Source organism: Acyrthosiphon pisum, chromosome A1, assembly GCF_005508785.2.
Source record: "Acyrthosiphon pisum isolate AL4f chromosome A1, pea_aphid_22Mar2018_4r6ur, whole genome shotgun sequence".
NCBI classification, from domain to species: domain Eukaryota; kingdom Metazoa; phylum Arthropoda; class Insecta; order Hemiptera; family Aphididae; genus Acyrthosiphon; species Acyrthosiphon pisum.
The window spans coordinates 125,416,378-125,425,428 of NC_042494.1; the positions used below are offsets into that span (position 1 = coordinate 125,416,378).

At 29.2% G+C, this 9,051-nt stretch overlaps 1 long non-coding RNA gene across 2 annotated transcripts; it reads left to right on the forward strand.

The window, feature by feature from the left end:
• The first annotated feature begins 1,233 nt into the window (after positions 1 to 1,233).
• On the forward strand, positions 1,234 to 7,414 carry LOC115033842. 2 transcript variants are annotated; one of them, XR_003839173.1, is made up of 8 exons: positions 1,234 to 1,878; positions 2,012 to 2,940; positions 4,217 to 4,295; positions 6,084 to 6,131; positions 6,253 to 6,416; positions 6,491 to 6,913; positions 6,979 to 7,224; positions 7,305 to 7,414. It is a non-coding gene; the product is annotated as an uncharacterized LOC115033842 (long non-coding RNA). The 2 variants fall into 2 exon arrangements; XR_003839174.1 differs by having other exon boundaries at positions 6,491 to 6,574.
• The last annotated feature ends 1,637 nt before the right edge of the window (positions 7,415 to 9,051 follow it).

Here is a 9,051-nt window from a genome sequence, read left to right on the forward strand (position 1 = left end):
TAAAAATCAGAAAAATGAAATTGTTAAAGCACGGATAATTTAGTGACAAATTCAAATTTGCTTTCAAAATTAATATCGGAACATTATATTGGGCGTAGTGATTGAAGTCGTGAGCTATGTTTTCGACCGAAAATAAATCACGCTCCAGCCCCCTTAAGAAACATGAATTACCTACCTATATATTATTATCATTATTATTAGTATTATTATTATTATTATTATTATTATTATTGTACAATATTATAAGCTTGCCATTAGCACACTGTACTTACCAAATAATGTGATTTGTATGAAAGAATTTTGTTAAGTCATTATGTTATTAATATATTTTTTTAATTGCTTAGCTTTAGAAGATACTTATGGTTATCTACCTACTAATCTATATGAATGTATATTGTGATAACTGATAACTAACAAAGGTTTTAAAAACCCCATATTTTGTCGTAATCTATTATTGTATTAAATGATCTTTTTAAGAATACATTTATAACTATGTTCAGAAATTACAATAGAAAGTCAACCTATTATAAATGGACGATTTTACCTACATATTATGCTCTTTAGTCTTTATTATAGCAATCTTTGTAAATGAATAATTATATTGAACATGTTCTTACATACATTATTCTTACATCAGACTTTGTACAAATAATGTACCTACCTACCTATCAGTGGCACCGAACTTTTTTTTTTTAGGTGTGGTATATCTACTATACAGAGTATGACAGTATGTATGAAAAAAAAGAAAATTTAATATGTCCATTTATGTTCAATTATTACCTAATAATCGTTAGGGATCAAATGTGTACCGGTTATTAGGTATATTTTTTCATCACTCAATATTTTTAAAAAAACCCAAAATATATAAAACTATCAAAAATTTGATTTAGGTATACAAATAGTATGTATTATAAATTATAATAATTTAAAAAAGGTGGGCAAGTAGATGTCGTTATGCTGTACAGTAGGTTACAAGTGGGTCACTGTATAATGGATGGTATTAATTTTGAATTCAATGATATAATATCATTGTATAAGAAAAACGATTCTGAGCGAAGACGGTATGTCAATCTAGGTCTAGGTATAAGACATATTATACACTTTTCTAAGGTATTAAAAAAAAAATTGACCTATAATAAGTACCTATAATAAATTTCAAATTAATCATATCACATATCCATTAGATACTTATAACGCGTTATAGATCAACAACAAACCGTGATACTATAATAATTATATATAAGAGTACACTTTAGAAGTTTCAAGTACCCACGAATAATATTATACAATTAAGGTTTAATTGATTCCCTCGATATATTATATCTTCATCGCTGTTCCTTCTTTTAACACAAGATATAGCTTAACATTTAAAAACAATTTCAGATTGAAAATTTAAAACAATATTCCACGTAAATAGGTTATATATAAATTACTTAAGTCACCTTAATATCATCATAGTATAGGCTGACTGATAGTTTTCGCTAAGAATCGTTTTTCTTATTACAATGATATTATATCATTGAATTCAAATTTAACACCATCCATTACAGTGACCCACTTGTAACCCACTGTACAGCAGAGCGACATCCACTTACCCACTTTTTTATAATTTAATTGTGTATGAAAATAAATATTAAAATATGTACAAATAATGGATTGAGGTAATAAGTTTCTTACGATTAAAAAAAATTGCTTGGCATATATATTTAATTAAAAATTGTTTTATAATAAAATATGCTTTAAATAAATTAAAACATTATTTTTTTAATTGCTTAAGGTTCAATGAAATACATTTAGTCTAAAAAATGACATTCCTGAATAGTAGTTACACTAGGATAATTTTAAAATTTCACAGATACAGCAGGAGAGACATTTAAGGTAACTGAGCAATATGTCAATAATATATATATTTAAATATATATAAATATAAATAAAAATAAAAATATAAATATAAATATAGGTATATATATATTTAAATAAAACTATATTTTGTTGTTGAAAAAATGTTTAGTTTAATTGGACGTTATATCTGAGAGAGTTAACTCGTGATATCCAACCGAAAATGTATGAAATATTGTCATCAGAAAATGCTGTAAGATATGAACTTTTAGTAACCAACAGAGGATTTTTTAAATGACACGTTTAAATTATTATCTCGAACACCAACAACAATAATAAGTAATAAATAATAATTAATTTGATAATATTAGTTTATGGTACAACATGTGTGTTGGCATAGGCGAAATTTGGGCAGGACTTGGAGGGGCTTAGCCCCTCCAAAAATGTATATTTAAATTGAAGTATTAAATCCTTCATTAATTATCTAAACTACATAATACAGTAACCGTGGTTCAAAAAAAATTGTTTCTAAAGTTTAAATCTGGAAAAATAAAACAAGCCCGTACAACAACATAATGTTAGACCTTACTTAAGTCCCCCTATATTTGTAATATACCTGGTGTACTGCTTCTACTATTAAAAACTAGCTAAAAATTAAAATTGATAAAAATAAAGTGTTTAGTATTTTCATATTTAAAATTTATAAAAATGAATCCTTATGTGAAAATAATGAACCTCTGCAGGAAGCATTTGAAAATAATTCTGTTTCTGAATTTGATCCTGATGATCCACCTTTTTTACCAGATGTACAAAAGTTGCATTGTGTGAGTATTGATATCGGGGATATTATATAAATACATAAAAAATATTAGATAAATTTGCGATTTCTAGTACTTGGAAAAATTTAGCGGAAGATAAAGATTGGGAAAATCAAACGTAAGATTTATATTTTGTGTTAAACGTGGGAATTAATAAAAACTCAATAATAAAATATATTGTTATGTATATTTTAACATTCTGACGATATAATATTATTTTCTACGTGGGCAGTAACTCCGGATCAAGTAAATGCGTACAGTTATAATTCAATGAATGCATTTTGTAAGTTTCAGAACAATATTATCAACTGAGATTATATTTCAGAAATCTTCTTATTTTTTGTTTAGTTCCATCTAATAAAAATTTGATATGCACTATGCATAATACTGTAATAATTTATGTCCGTCATAACCGAAGTAGTAATATGAAACTAGTAAACTATGTGTGTTTTCTCTTGTTAATTATTTATACAATGATTTTATTCACACGTGTAATAGAGACGTTTTTAAATTGTAATAATTTGCACATTGTAAAACTAGCTTTAAAATTAATTAATCAACGAAAAGACAGCTGATAAGGTTCATACCTTTGAATTCCATCAAAGTTATCAATAACTTACTATCTAATATCGAAAATAAAATAAAAAACAATATCAATTACCTAGACAAAGCCTAAATATTATTACCTATGTAATTTTATATCATAATAAATAGTAATTAATAGTTATTGTGATTACTAGGGCTAGGAAAATAAAGCACTAAAAACCTACAATAAAAGAATTAAAAAATTGCCAATAATGCTACAAAAAAAAGCATTTTAACCAAGAAAATGCAACTAAAAAAGACTTGAAAATTTTTAAGTTTAACTGAAAAATATTTTTAATATCAAAAAATAATTTATTAAACACATTTTTATATGTTCACACTAAGTAATTCTTAGAACAACTAAGCACAATTTATAAATATTGAAAAAAATAAATTAAAAACCGTTTTATTAAATGTCGATAAATGTCAACGTATTACGTAACCATTACTCCCCACTCGGTAATCACTTTGACAAAATCTAAGAATCTATTTTCAGAAATATTTTCCGATAAGGCAATAATATTTCACTACGAAATCATGAAATAAGTATATATAATAACACAATTAAAATAAATTAATAAATAATAATTTAGATAAATATGTACGTAAATGTTCTAAAAATGTTAACAAAAAAAAGCTAATAAACTGACAAAAAAGTACCAAAAAAACATTTATTTACGAATATCATAAGAAAATGCAAAAAAAGCAAAATCAAAATTGCATATTTGAACTCTGTGATGAATGAATCGAATTTTGTTTTTGATTAGCTATGTCCTGTTGTAGTACTATGAAAGAAAATGCAAATGCTACAAAATCCTAGCCCTAGTGATTACTAATCTATTTTACGCGTAAAACTGAGACGACAAAATATTATTGACTACGGATTACTTACGCCAGCTTAAGTACACATTTTAAGACTATTATTTCAGTAAAAAGATATTAGTAGATATTAATATCGTATTAATGAATTCCAGTCATGCTAGCAGCAATATTACAAACTCCGTTATTCAACAACGGCGTACAGTGGATGGACTCTTTAAATACGCATAATAGGTACGATTCTCAAAAATGTATCCCCCTGAACATTTGATTCGCTTGTGTTTTTATGCAGAGGTACGGTGTAGGATATTTTACTCCCCAGGTGGACATTTTGCAAAAAAAACCCCTCCCTAAAAACCCCAAATAAAATTTGAAGAAATTGAAATTTTTCAGTGCCATACAGACTAGATCATAAGATTTTTTTTGTATGCAAATGTCTCCAATTTTACTTCTGTAGTACTCTTAGCATGTACATGATCAGAATAATACAAAGTATTCAGTGTTTATAGGTGGAAGTAATACAACTAATAATAATACACCTATAGGTAATATTAGTGAAGGTAGAACTATGAATTTAAAATAACAAATTTTAATATTTATTTATTTATTAAAGCGAATGACTTATGAGTGTAATGGGCTGCAACATTAATAATTATTCAACACGGAACAATAAAAAAAAGTATATGTACAATGTAGGTACATATTAATACAATAAATATAATCAATGGCGACTTGTGGTATTTTGATATGGGAGTGAGATACATTTTTTTTTGAAGTGAACTGTAGCCCTACACCCCCACCGATCTTTGAATTTTGATGAATACTAAATCTATGATTGGTCAAACCTGTACAATTTGACTTTGACGCCACTGAGGCACTGACCAACAATAATACTTATAAGTTATATTACTCATAAAATTATATATTTATCTACAAATAATAATAATCAAAATAATATGATATAATATCACTGATATGGATAACAAAATAATATACTTCCAGCATAGATATATTCAACAACTAGATAGCCGTCTTTTATGCTACAGTTGTGACCAATATTGAAATCGGCCTCCATTTACAAAGCAGGCACTGATTACATTTATTTTACATTGATTTATATACATTTATATATTTAACTATACATAATATATACTGTGATAATATTATTTTGTAAACATTGCCTGTTTTGTAAATGGCGGCCGACTTCGATGACAAGAATGAGACGGCTATCTATTTGTTGTATATATCTATGACTTCCAGTCATTGCTGTCAGTCTGAATTTTTTCAGCTATTATTAGACGTAAATATCAAACTCTATGGCATATCACAGTATCTTATAAAATCATAGTATGGCCTGTATAGGTCGTCCCCTTACGCTGCCATTTTAATTCCTTAAGAATTAAGCGCACTGTTCGTTTTCTCTCTCTGAACCACGCGCAACATAGACAAAACGCATTTAAGCAAAATCATTTTTTCTATGCGTTTAAGTAATCTTAGAGTAAAGTCACCTATTACAAAAAAGATAGAGAATAATATTTAAGAAGGAATGACATATCGATTTTATATTTTATTATTATTTGACTATGTATTTGACTTTCAATATAAATAAAAATTGTTGTACATTTCAATGATGTTTAAATTGTTTTGAGACAATATTTAGACAAATCGATATGTCATTCCCTCAAAAGGATTTCTCCATCTTTTTTGTCATGGGTGAATTAACTCTAAGATTACTTAAACACATAGAACAAATGATTTTGCGTAAATGCATTTTGTCTATGTTGCGTGTGAGCCAAAGAGAGAAAAAAAATAGTGCGCTGACAGCCTCTTAACGTGATAAAATGATATAGTGGGGGTACTATTGTATTAACTTTGTATATTTAAGCCATGGCCGCAATATACAGTATACAGTATACACACTAATACACACTCTAATTTAGCGTATATAGCGTCTTATAGCCGAATAATTATTTTATAATGTTACCTTTCTTTAATTTTCTTTTTTTGTCATACCTAACGAAGACGGACGACCAATTTCGGACATGTACACAGAAAACTGCTTAAGATCTGGTTAGCTTATATTACAATTTACAAGCATCTAATTAATTATTAATACAATTGATTAGTAGAATATAAGCATCGATCTATAATATACTAAAATGAATATTATATACGTTGTTATAATATATAGCTACAGCATTAGTTGAGTCAATGAATAAATCCGTAGATCCATGTGAAGACTTTTATTAATTTACTTTTTTAAATTTCGCAAAATGGCATATAAAATACCAAAAACAGCTGTTTCAAATGATCTGTTTTCCGAAGTACATGCTACAGTGTTAGTTCTTATTAGAGGTATGAATTCGTCCTTTAACTAAGGTATACACGTTGGGGTGAATTTCACTACTATCTTTTAATGTTATTTTTAGATTTTTTGGAAAGAGATGATATAGACACTGAAAATCATTCCGTATCGAACTCCAGACTTTTGTATCACTCTTGCATGGCAACAGGTATGTTAACTTCTTATATTATAACAGTAATAACGAATATTATTTAATCAAATCGGTGAGACATGCCTTGTCAAATACTATTTTCATATTTGGATAAAATGAACACAGACGGGGGTCGGGGATTGAGCAATTAGTTCAGATTTTAGACAAAATTGGTATATCGGACACGGGGCTTTCCACTAAGATAAAATCATCAAGTTTCTCGGCAATGTTAGCTAGATTAAAAAAGTTAATCAACTTAGACTATTTGTTCACAACAAATGTTGAGCCAGATACGAAAAATCGGTCAGCCAATCGAATTAGTCTGGGTAAACCAAAAGATACAAATATATTTACAGTGTAAGAATTGACATTTTTTCGTTATACCACTATGTTATTAACATAATATTTTTTAAATTGTCTAGTCATAAAATAACAAAACACATAAAGAAAATTAGTTCAAGAAAAATTACTAGAATCTGAAGAAGAAGTAGGCAACACAAGTAAAGAATATGAGAACGAAATTGATTATCTAAAATCGTATTCAAAAATATTTCCAAAACGCTTGGACCGAGATTCATAAATTGCAATCAAATAATTTTGATACTAGTTATCAAACTATTGGAATTAAAATATCACAACTATTGACTTTCATCAATGAACATTCAAAAGTAATTAAACAATTTACTATTATGTTATATTATTTTTGTATTATAATGACATGGCCACATGGGTGAATAATTTATTGTAGATAAAAGAAACAGTATATGACAATGATACCGAACTATCACTTATGACTGTTAATGGATTACAAAATTATACAAATAATATTACACGGAATTTCACTAAATCAAACGAGCAAATTGTAAGTAATTACTAATTTATTATTGTATTATTATTACCAAATTTGACTTCATTAATCATAAGAATACTACAGTACTACACATTTTTCCTCTATCGGACAATATTATAAAAATTATTGTAATAAATTCAACAGAAAAAAATAAATATTTTTCAGTAAATAGGTACAATATAGTCGATAAATTTTGAAATTAACTGAATAACCATCTACATAGCTACAATGCCACGTGTATTATATTTAATACATAATTTTGACTGAATTTTTATATTAGCATTTTCTATACACCATAACATTTTCCGAACATTTTGACTTATTTTGAGTTGTTCACGGACATTTTCAGTGTCCACTTTTTAGTTTTTTTTTTCTATAAATATCAATAAAATTGTATTTGTTGGTTGAAAAAGCTTGAAAAATTAATCGAATGCTCTAGTAAGGCAGATGAAAAAAATTAAAAATCCATAGTCGCTACGCATTATGGCGCTCACCGGATCCACCAGACGATGGTCACTAGTGTCATCGACTCGTCGTTCTGCGGAGTTTACCTGCAAAGAACGTATAGGGTGACTTACCGCCCGGACATAATGTGCTCTTTCACGTACCACTCCCCGTTTTGTCGCCGTCTCAGGTGCGGGGGTGAGATTCTGCTGGCCATTATTCCCATCGGTGGCCACAGCAACAGAACAGACGTCCGGCCTGTTTGATACCTATCCACGCCGTGGATGTGCGACGTGTGTTTGTTTGTTGCTGGACCCCCGGAACAGTAGACATCGTGTAGTCCAGACAGCCCTCGGTTGGCCACATCTCGGTGTCCGCCTGTTCGTCTCCAGTCTTCGCTTCGTCGCCGAGCTCCCGAAATGCAGCCCGTCCACGCTGCAGTTCGGACTGTTCGCAGGGCTGCACTTCCAAAATCTCGTCTTGACCGATGACGGCCGCGCTGACCATCGACACAACGTAGTCGCCCAAATCTCCGTCGTCTGTAACTTCGGGTTCGTAATCTGTTGAGTATTGGCGTTCGATTTTGGCCATGAGAGCGGTGACTACGTCCATCACAGAAACGTCGAAACAGTCCACAGGATCTAGTCGTCGTATTCTCGTTGCATGACGGCGAAAACTATGTGTACGTGCTTACTACTCGGAAATGCAAAATGTTATGAACACAAAGCTAGAATATCGTCCTAAGCTATCTTCGAAAATATACAAATATTTCCCAGACGACGGGTGCCGAGCTGTTATTATTCTGGCCAGTGAGTACGCACACGATATGTTCTGATCAGTCGGCGTTAAGATTTCGTGCCTGTTTATTTTTTCAAATCAATTATTATTGATACCTATTACCTATATATTATAGGTATTACGCGTATAGGTATAATAATATATACCATATTATAATATATTAACGAGGTTCGTATTTCGATTTGTATTAATTTGGTATAATGTATATTATAACGTTAGGGAAGTCTTTTAGATTCTGAGCGGAGCGATGAATGTCAATCATTGATTTTGCAACGATGTGTTTTTTTTTTGCATATGTGTTTCGTGTGTTATTAAATATTTTATCATTCATATTTGATAAACCTATCACCAGAGGAAATAAATTTTAGGTTGTCCAATTATTTTTATATTTTATTTTTATTTT